Genomic DNA, 11,173 nt, shown 5'->3' on the forward strand with positions numbered 1-11,173 from the left:
GGGGAGCCATGCACTGTACCATACAAGGGGTTAAAAAACCTTATGACCTCCTTTTCTTCATTTTCAGCCAAGCAATGAAACCTAGAGGTTTATTGGATCACTGGAGGACCATCATAATGGCAGTGGATGAGCTGTACAGTCAGACCTCGGGTTATAGACGCTTCAGGTTGTGTTTTTTCGGGCTGCGGACCACTGAAACCTGGAAGTACTGAAACGGGTTATTTCCGGGTTTCAGCGGTCGCACATTGCGCAGAAGCGCTAAATCTCACTTTGCGCATGCACAGAAGTGCCAAATCGCAACCCGTGCGTGTGCAGATGCGCTACTGCAGGTTGCGGACACTGCGGGTTGCGAACATGCATCCCACACTGTATTTGCGTTGGAGGGTCACAAGTTATATGTGCCCCCTACTGGTTATTTGGTTTTAACTTTAGTTATAACAGAAGCTCATAAAAAATAAAAACAGTAACAGCAGATTTTTCTACCCACAAGTAATGGAGAAGATGCAACTAAGACTGAAGGTGTGCGCTGAAACTGCATATGACAGACAAGAGGCGTTTCCCAAGGTGCACTGTGCACACAGAGGAGAAGACTGCCAGGTTCCTTTCCAATACACAACAACTAATTATGCCATCAGTCTGTCTTTTACAGGTGTCAGAGATGTGAGTGCATCCTTACCTCCTGAAGGCAAAGCTCTGCTAGGCAGCCATTCTTGTGTGTTATGTTGTCCATAGGACTTTGGCAAAATCAGCCACATTACCTGAATTCCAAGGAAGCGCTTAAGCTCTCAGTCATCCAGGCCATTTGTCTTTCTGCATGATGCTGCATCTCACTGAACTGAGCCTAACACACAGTAAACATTTCAAATAAAAGTCTGTTGTAAAGCAGGCTGGCATAAGCGTCAGAATAAAGTACCACATTGATCATGCAGAAGCTCTGCTCTTTAATAGGGGGAGAAAAACCCCCTGCAAACTTATTTCCTTTCCAATGTAAAATCCAGAGCTTTGCAATGCCATTGTGATTTCCAGTTTCTCTGTGGTTGTTTACTACACCTGGGATTTGTAGGTACAAAGGCTAGGATGTGGAATTATTTACTCAGGGCTCTTGCAACTAGGCTCTCCAAAGTGATACTGCAGGAATTGAATTGGTGATTTGCTTCTACAGGGGGGAAATTAATACTGTGATCTATCACCAAAGTCTTATTACTTTATTATAACCCTCCCCGTTTCATTTTTATTAAGTGCCCAGGGCTACCACTAAACTATGCTAGCTCCAAAATTTACACTACCACCAAATTGCTACCCATTTATGTACAATTCCCTAGTGCATTACAGCAAACTCACTGGCGATCCATTCATGCAGTAGCAAGGAAAAAAAGGTTCTGCATAATTTTTCAGTTCTAAAATGCTTCTATTTAAAACAATAAATAAATTAGCAGATGCTGCACTAGTCTTCCCCCATTTCTTTTTCTTTCCTACTATAAATGTCTGGCATCTATGATCAAAGATCCTGTGAATAGCAAATTGGCTAAGTGATACAGTTTGCTGCCGTACCTAAGCCCCTTATGTATCCCTGAAAAAGCAAAAGGATCATTTTAAAAAACCAAACAGGTAAAAATATTGGACATAGCCAGTGCCACTGTAAGCTTATATGGATCTGTGAGTGAATAATCTGCCCTCAGACCTGAACGACAGTATGTGTTTCAAGCTAACATATAACAAAAGCCTGATGGCTGCTTCTGCTAAGGGAAGATTGCTTCAAGTGCATGAGTGTGTGTTGCTTGGTTGTTGTTTTGCTATTTTTTGCTTGGTTCCTTGGTTTGTTGTTTTGCTATTTTTTGTTGCAGCTGGAATCTGTTAGCAGCATAGTGGGGTCGGGGGGAGGGAGGGGAGGAGGCAAGCTTCCCCCCCCAAACAAGGAGCTTGCCCCCACACCCCTCCCCACCGCATTGCTAGACTCTTGTTGTTAACATAAGCAGCTGCATTCATACATTATCATTTCTGTGGCTTTGACATTTCAGTTGCAGCTCTTGAGGCAACAAGGGCTATGCATCTTGCAGCTACTGACATTCCCTTCGAGATGCCAGCAACATATGGCTGATTTCAGGGAAAAAAAGTTTAGAATGGCAGTTTTAGTCTGAAATATACTGTTATTTCCCCCCAGAGATCTTAACATGTAGGACATTGCTTGCCCACCTAGAAATATACCTTGACCCTTCTGTGCACCCCCCTGAATTTTCTTTCTGGTGTCACTACTGGTTAGCAGCCCAAGCCCCATTTTCCACCCCTCACAGTGGCTCAGAACTATCATTGCTTCAGAGCAGTGTGTGTGTGTGTGTGTAATGGCATCTGCTAACACAAAATGGTGGAGAATGTTTTGCAAAGTAGCCTTTTTCTAGGGCAGCAATTTCCTGAGAAAAACATTGTCTGAAAAATTAAGCTCAGCTCTAGATAGATGACACGATTGCTAATTATTTCAGTGCCATGTATTATTAAGTATTCTGATTAGCTAGACTTCTTCCTAATATGGTTGAATACAGGCGGCTGCCCTGGGCTCTCTCCTCTGGTCCTGTTGAGCTGGAACGCTGCCTAAACCAACTTTCCCCTTCCTACTCTCTTTCAGGGGAGCTGCCCATCCTCTCCCTCCATTCAGTGTCCCTGTGGCAGACTAACTCCTATCCCATTTTACGCCTCTTTTACTTTATGTCATAAAAGAGGGCATCAATGTTAGAAATCAATAAAACAAATACATTAAACCAGAATGAATTAATAAAAGGGGTCACTGTCATACTCAAAATCATGCCAGTTTCTGGAAATGTTTTGCACACTAACTTTACAGGAAATAGCCAAGGAGAATAGCAAATATATATCTTAGCATGGGATGAGACTTTTTTCTTAAAAGGGCAGCAGACAATAGGCAATAGACTGAGGCCTGCTTTCCAATAAGAGTCAGGCTGGAAGTTATTTTTCCACTGCTCACCTCAATCCTGCACATGATTCCATGGCACCTCAGGTTATTCACAGGCTACAGTTAGTGGTTTTGAAAATTCTCATGACCAGGGAACCCCTTCCACATTAAACTGTCTAAGAAGAAAGCCTTTAATAGGACACTGGGATGTGGTTTAGAAAGCCGCCATATTTGTTGGCTGTCACTGAGGAGAGCTGAGGGCACATTTGGGAACACATAAAATAGCTGTCCATGGCTGCTCAGCTAGCGAAGCAGAGGCAGTTTTAGGGTAGTCTGCTGGTTTGGCTGCGATGGCAAGAGCACCACAGGGGGCACTGCAACAATGATAATGAACAGAACATGAGAGGCAGAGGGCAGCAAATTGTAGCATCACACAGGGCACAACTGAAATTTAAGAGCCCAAAGTCCACCACTGAGGGAAGACTGGATGCAGCAGGAAATATTCTGCCAGCACATACCTTCTCATTTTGACCAACTTCTGAGTGACACAAGGATTATCTAGAACATGGGAACACAGACTTTGCACCATCTCACATCCCAGTGCTGTGGTCATGATGGAAACTGTATTGGGGTTAAATTATTTTTATATTACATTATATGTAATGTGAGGAGACGCAGGTGGCGCTGTGGGTTAAAGCCTCAGCGCCTAGGACTTGCCGATCGAAAGGTCGGCGGTTCGAATCCCTGCGGCGGGGTGCGCTCCCGCTGCTCGGTCCCAGCGCCTGCCAACCTAGCAGTTCGAAAGCACCTCCGGGTGCAAGTAGATAAATAGGGACCGCTTACCAGCGGGAAGGTAAACGGCGTTTCCGTGTGCGGCTCTGGCTCGCCAGAGCAGCGATGTCACGCTGGCCACGTGACCCGGAAGTGTCTCCGGACAGCGCTGGCCCCTGGCCTCTTAAGTGAGATGGGCGCACAACCCCAGAGTCTGTCAAGACTGGCCCGTACGGGCAGGGGTACCTTTACCTTTTTTATATGTAATGTAATGCAGCTATGTCACCATTTTTTATTTACCTAATTACATGGGTGCAACCCCCTCCCCCCAAACAAATCTCATATCTATTTTTTGAGGGTGGGGAATTTCAGGGGAGGGAAAAGATAAATCTGAGGTACAAATAACAATTAAATGGTCCCCATGCCTGTAATTAAATTAAGAAAAAAGAAGGATCTATACCTGCATGCTATGCGTTAAGCTGAATATGCCGTTTCGCCTACAGCATGGAGTGGCTAAGCCGTGGCTTAAATGCAATGCCCTCTGTTGCTTTCAAATATTTCAATGGATCAACTGTACTAAAATGTATTTGTAGCATGACGTACACTCAGAATTCAGAGCTAAAGGCTTTGACTCCCGAGCAAGAAACTGACTTGAGGAAGTCATGCCCCATCATGTGTTTGGCAGGTCAGAGCTGAGAATCTCTGCTGTCTCTTGGTCTTGCTTAAGACCTTGCCAGCAGGTGTCTCTGTGGGGACCAGAGGGCAGGAGGTGAAAAAGCCTTATATCACCCATGCCTTGAGGCTTTAGTCTAGGAAATGTGCTGCTCTTGTTCATCTGCACACTACAAATCCCAGGGTGCTTTGTGAGAAAACACGTTGTAAGCCAATTTAGAACTCTTGAAATGAAGCAGTAATTCCCCCCAAGTGTTTGGCAAGGTTATCACATATTGTGATTCAATTATGATTCAAACAAAGGGGAGTTCACACATCATTAGCATCATTTCCTGTGGTCATGGTGGCTGAGAAAAAGTGTGTGTGGTACATTTTTATCATTTAGAAAAGTACATTCATCCAAAGACTGCTGCCGAATTGTGATCTGTCTAATGATGCAACACAAGTGATCTTGCTATGCCTTTGAACTGAAATTAAAAATTGACCAGGCTGGAGCAACTTTATTTTGACAATTAATACCAATTAATTAGAAGTGCTAAAGGGAAATTAGTCTTGATACAAGTAAAGTGAACCTGTGACATTAACTGCCTTAGGCCACTGAACCAATTACTGTGCTTGAATTTTAAAAAGTACCTATCATAATAATTTTACGACAGCCAATAGCTTGCATGGCTACAAAGGTTAGACAATAAATTTCATGTCATGTTTCAGAGACAACTCCGTAAGTCAGGAAATATTCATTTAAGGTGCACTGTGTACAGGGTGTACATTCTCGTATATATAATACTTTGGGATTCTGGTACACAACCTGGGACCAACATACTTTAGAGCAGGGGCTCTCAAACCTTCTACCCCCCAGAGCCCACTTGAGGCAGCTAAAAATTACTAAGGCCTTCCTGCCACAAAATGGTGGCAGATGGAGGCAGTGTTTGGCAAGGCAAGGCAGAGGAATTGGTCAAGCTGTGGCATTGAAGGGAGCCCAAGTCCCACTGGTAGGTCCCACCCACTGAGAGCCACTTGCCTTAACATTTGTCTTTCTCCGTATGATAGGGATGTCATATTTCAAAAAGTGAAAATCCGGACACAAAGGTAGTTGAGCTTTCTTGGGGAAAGTTGTGTTTGGCCAAAGTTTGGCTGAGGTTTTTTTGGCAAAATCTCAAAGGAAAAAAAGAGGAAATTTTAAACTAATTTTTTAGGAAATTCACCAAACAATCAATGCTTTCAATATGGGCTGCCATGTGCCTGAGTTTTCCCAGACATTTTAACCAATTTGCAGAAATTCTGCCCAGACACCATTTTCAACAGGCGAATCCCAGCTATGTCTGGGAAATTCCGGACATATGGCAGCCCTACCATATGAACCCTCATGTCAGTGCATAGCTTCTGATCAGGCACTCTCCCAGGGGTCTGGATCCACAGATAGCTATGTTATGTTCAAGTTAACTGCTGCTCAGTTCCACTGAAATCAGAAAAGTAAAGCCAGCACCTGCTGGAGAAGGGCTTTATTCCAGCTGATCCAATGCCCAGGCCCAGTCTCCCTCCTGGAGGTCAGGATTGGCACCTCCCGTAAGCCTTCCAGACTTTGGAGAGCAGGGCTCCTCTGAAATACTACATTTCGGCTTCTGAATTTGCTGACTATATTGTTTGGTTGGAGCACTTACATTGTGTAGGGTTGTTTGAACTTGAGAGCTATATTATATTACATTTTTATGTAAACTGCTTTGAGCTAGGAATACTGCATAAATATTTTAAATAAATGTGTGTTGCACAGATTTGAAGCCCAGGGGAATGAGTGTTGGTTGCTGGAAGTCTCTTGGTATCACAACTAGGCATGTTTGCTAATGCAGGCTGGCTCAGGGGTTAGAGATTGCATCCCCTATTGCCTTAAATCTTACTGCCTATTATATGCTCAGTGATTGATATATATATATATATATATATATATATATATATATATATATATATATAATGTATGTACTGGTATTCACCATGAACTTGTTACAGTAAGTGCCACACTTTAAAAAACAACAACATTTTTTTTGGGGGGGGGAGTTCCAGTACTGCAATCCCTTGAGTACCCCCAGAAAAGAAGCACTGCATACACTTATACCAAAGGACTCTTCTCTCCTCATTCTCCTTCCACTTCTTACATTAAAAAGTTGTTATTTATTTTTATTTTAAAAAGAACTTTCAAAGGTATTTAAGTAGAACAGAAATTTGAATGTGGTTACTCAAATAATGGCATCTACATGCAATGGTTTGTTTTTCAGTATGGAATTTTGGGACCAATCCAAAGCCAAGATCCACCGTAATGACGGCAGTTTTCCAAAGGAGAATCTGCAGCTGAGCCTGGACTCATCTGGGCCTTAGAGGGTGGAAGTGCCTCATGTCAGCTAAGCCGTGGATACACAATTAAATACAAGGACCATCTTCTTATTTTAACCTTTTATTATGAAAAAATGTATAATTTATATGTTAATAAAACAGGATGGATCAAAAAGTCAATAGTCGGCACAAATATAATTAACTTCCCTAGCCAAAGTCTCAGGACCCTAATATCAAAGCCAGCAGGTAGATCTGCAGAGCACTGACTGTCCACTCAAATTAAAACCATGGATTACAGCAGCTTCACATAGTCCACTTTGGAATGTTAACTCTTTGAGGCCACATCAGGGAACAGCTAGGCCCCAATGTTTCTTCATACACCTTCCAAAAAGTCAAAACATCATTAAACCCCAAAATGTCTGTGTTACCTATGAGTTGTGGCTAATGTCATGAGTACTTGCAGTGGGATCACAATGGAACCGAAGTAAAGGCAAATGTGAACATACCCTCGGTTAAAAGGGAACGGTCACATGACAGACACACTGCATCATAAGCCACTTTTTCCAGATGAACTACAACTGTCACCATGAGTCTGGAGATCCCACAAGGCAGTTCTAGTGATGTAGTTCACCTGTAGAGATTAAAACAAGGAAAATCTTCAATATCACAGTTACCACAAAACTGTGGCACTATCTTGTGTGCTCCTGAACCGAGACTGCTTTCTGCAAAATAGCTGCAAAGAAATTCTGACAGCTGTTGATGTTTACCAGAGGTAGACACAGATGCTGCTTTAGTTCAAGAAACAAACAGAAAAGCAAAGCAAAAGATAAATAGAACAAAATAAAAGTTGATGTCTGTAATAATGACACTGGTACATTATGAAGTATGGCCTGGGGTTCCCTTTTACCTGTGCACCCTTCCTTTCTTCTTCTTTTCGAGGGAGAAATCAAAGTCTTACCCCATGAAGGATGTTCCTTTTTCAGGGATGCTGATAAGCTTTGTAGAGATTTTAAAGTTATCTTGCCTTCAAAATACTTTGCAGCAAAATGACAACTTTCACTGAATACATAGTAGTTTCCAGTGAAAACCCAGCATTCTTGGAGTCGAGCGTTAAGGTAAATAAAATAAAATGGAATTCTAAGAGAATATTTTACTGCTATTAAAGGTTTTTTTAAGGCATAAAAAGTAAGGCTTGATTTCAATAAGATATAAAAAGTCTTGGTCTCTTCCCTGAGAATGTTAACTGATCTCCCAAAAAGAGCCTGAAATCCCTCCAGGTTTCGGGAATATTGTGGTTGTATGAGTGATGGAGGTTTTGTCCTCTCTCCGTTCTTTCCCGCCCCCACCCCTTGGCTTTGATTCTGAAGACAGCATTCTCTTTTCATCTTCCTGCAGATATGGTTCTGCATAAATCTCTCTGAAGATCTCATTCTAGCCAGGCAACATTGCAGTGAAAAGGGAGAGTCTGCTTCCTAACGTCTGTATAATTTTCCTTGTGCAAATCTGGGCATTGACTTCAGACCTTAGATGATTTCACTGAATCCCTTTTGCATCTGAACTCTTGTCCACCAAATTGTCTTTGTGAAATATAGCAGCTGTAACATCTGTTATGTGATGCTTGGGGGGGGGTCACTTCTGATGGCACCTAACTCTTGCACTGTTTTGTAGTGAAGTATCCTTGGTTGGGGGAAATGCTGCCCCAGCATCCTTCTGAAAGGGACAAATTTGCCCCACCTCCATTTAGCAGAAAGCCTCGTCGGAGGGAGCAAAATTACGGCCATATGAGACCAATCAGAGGAGGAGTGCAGGTGCTTGGCTTTCCATAGGGCAACATCACCCCACAAACTTCATCTTGCCCTTTGTAGCATCCTGCCCACACATCCTCTGAAAAGTAGGAGTCCATTACCTGCCTTTTCAGGGGCTGAGTAGAGATATTTTGGGTGTCCTTGGTTGGCTTGTGGAGCACCTTTTCCTATTTCCAGCTGCTCTTGTTCTTGGGGCATGGCGTAGAGTTAGTGTGGCTGATTTGTTGTTCATAATTGGATGATTTATTCATTTGTCACAACTTTTGCATTTAGTATGGGCTGGGATGTAATTTTTGCTGCAAAGACCTTCCTGCACCACCCTTCTGACCACGACTGAACACATCTCCAAGTTTTCTTATTGCCATTCTCCAACCAAAAACTTTGTGCAAAAATGTATGTGCTAGTGAAAGTAAGGTATAAAATCCACCCTATTAGGGGACATATTAGGGGGCACTGCAAAATTGCATATGAAATTGTGCATGTGCACAAAAATGCATACACATTTTCATGAACCTTTTAAAGTGTTTTTAATTGAATATTCAATAAAAAAATATTAATTCAACAAACAAAGCACATGGATTTGCTAATTTGTGCAGAAGTGAGGAAATGGATTTCAGGACAGGAAAAATGACTAACTGAGAGATATCAAAACTGACATATTCATTTATTCCCATTTGCAGTAGGTGATGCCCCCTTAAGCATGCCTCCCCCCCTTAAAACTGCCACAGGTTCCATGACTGATACACAAAGATTCCTTAGTTTGAAAATGACTGGACCAAGAACACTTACAGAAGGATCATGTGCAGAGGTTGATGATTAATTGGACAATTTTTAGGGAGTTACATGGAAAGATCTGTCCATGAGACTGCACTCTATCTGCTTTGTGAGGACAATATATCTCTGTAACTGCAAACTTTGCACATTTTTCTATAGTCTATAATCTATTTTTCTATAGTCTATAATCTATTAATGATAGATTATTTTAAAGGGAGGATGCTGTGTCTTGTTAAAATAGTGGCTGTATTAAAAATTTTATGTATATACTTTGGTCTGTGTCATTTTTATTTATGTTCTTATATTACAGTACTCTCATATGGATATCAGTTCCTTTTGTTAATCCTTATATGTCCAATGAATAGATACAAAGAAACAAATCTAAGCTCAGATACTGCAAGGAATAACCTTCCCAGATGCAGATCACCTAAGGACTTGGCTGTAGGCAGAAAAACACAGGGCAAGTCTACTTGCAATCAGTACCAATACATTTAAGCAGACATGGTCTGGGTCTGGTTGGTGTATACGTCAGTTAATTGCATTTTTCTCTTATACAGAATAACATCTCAGATTAAATCATGGATGTTATGTACAAAATCCAAATTTCATTAGATCTCTAAAGACAAAATCATGTCTGATGAATTTACTGCATGAATTCAATTGCTTTTATCCAATTAAATTACATCAAAGAAATGCTTTTGAGTTTTCAGTAGCTGTCCTTTTCTAAAAACATAGGCTATGTTTGATCTTGGTGCAGAAGATCTTCAATTCTTCTTCCTAACATGACAGCAAAACTCTGAAGAGGTTCCTTTACAATTTTTTGTATGCTGAAGATGTCATCCCTTCTAAAATATGTAAAAATGACAATGTGTAGGGATATAAGTGTTGCTGATTATTTCTATCTCCACACTGTAGAGGAGCATCATTAATAGTGTGAGAGACAAGTGTGCTGGAGAAACTGGCTTAAACATTTTTGCATAACATTTCCTTTGAATATATATTTAAATGTCCACTATTTTTAGATCAGAAGAAGCTGTAAACAGGATTTCCTCCCTTTCATGATGATCCAGGCTTCTGGGTGTCTTACGAAAACACAGAACAATCTGATCTAACATCTGGGTCAACATGGGAACCAGAGTAATGCAGATGCAGTCTGCTGGATTTCTCTCACTTTAAGATTGTATAATCTATGGGTGAAACAGGAAGTCAAGACAGTTCCTGATAGAAATATCAGTTCATGGCTAAAGAAAAAGGGCTTTTAAGAAGCAGAAGCCATCCCACTGGAAAGAACACAACTTTTGCAGCTCAGTCGTAGAGTATCTGTTTTGTAAGTAGAATGTCCCAGGCTCTTGCCTAAAGCCCTGAAGAGACACTCCCAGTCAGAGTCCTAAGCTAGATGGGCCGATGCGAGGACCTGTAATATAAAGCATCTCCCTATAGGCTGCATCAACAGAAGTATAACATCCAAATCAAGGGAAGTAATACTACCACTCTATTCTGCCTTAGTCAGATCACACCTGGAATACTGTGTCCAATTCTGAGCATCACAATTTAAGAAGCATGTAGACAAGCTGGAACATGTGCAGAGGAGGGCAACCAGGATGATCAAAGGTCTGGAAAGGTCTTAGGAGGAACCGAATTTCTTTTCTCCACTGTAATTCCTTCCTTCCTTCCTTCCTTCCTTCCTTCCTTCCTTCCTTCCTTCCTTCCTTCCTTCCTTGCTGTCTTTGTGTGGAAGTGAGGAAATTACTTGTCAAGGCAAGGCAAGGCTGGGTTTGGAGACAGCCACATTCAGGGAACAATCATGAAGAGGGAGCGGAGAGATATTGCAAAGGGGGGCGGTGTGGTGGTAGTGCTATAATTTGCAGTTTGTTTGGGAGAGAGATGTGATATACCCTCACACAGGGATGTAAGAAGGCAT

This window comes from Podarcis cretensis, assembly GCF_951804945.1.
Source record: "Podarcis cretensis genome assembly, chromosome: 4".
NCBI classification, from domain to species: Eukaryota; Metazoa; Chordata; class Lepidosauria; order Squamata; family Lacertidae; genus Podarcis; species Podarcis cretensis.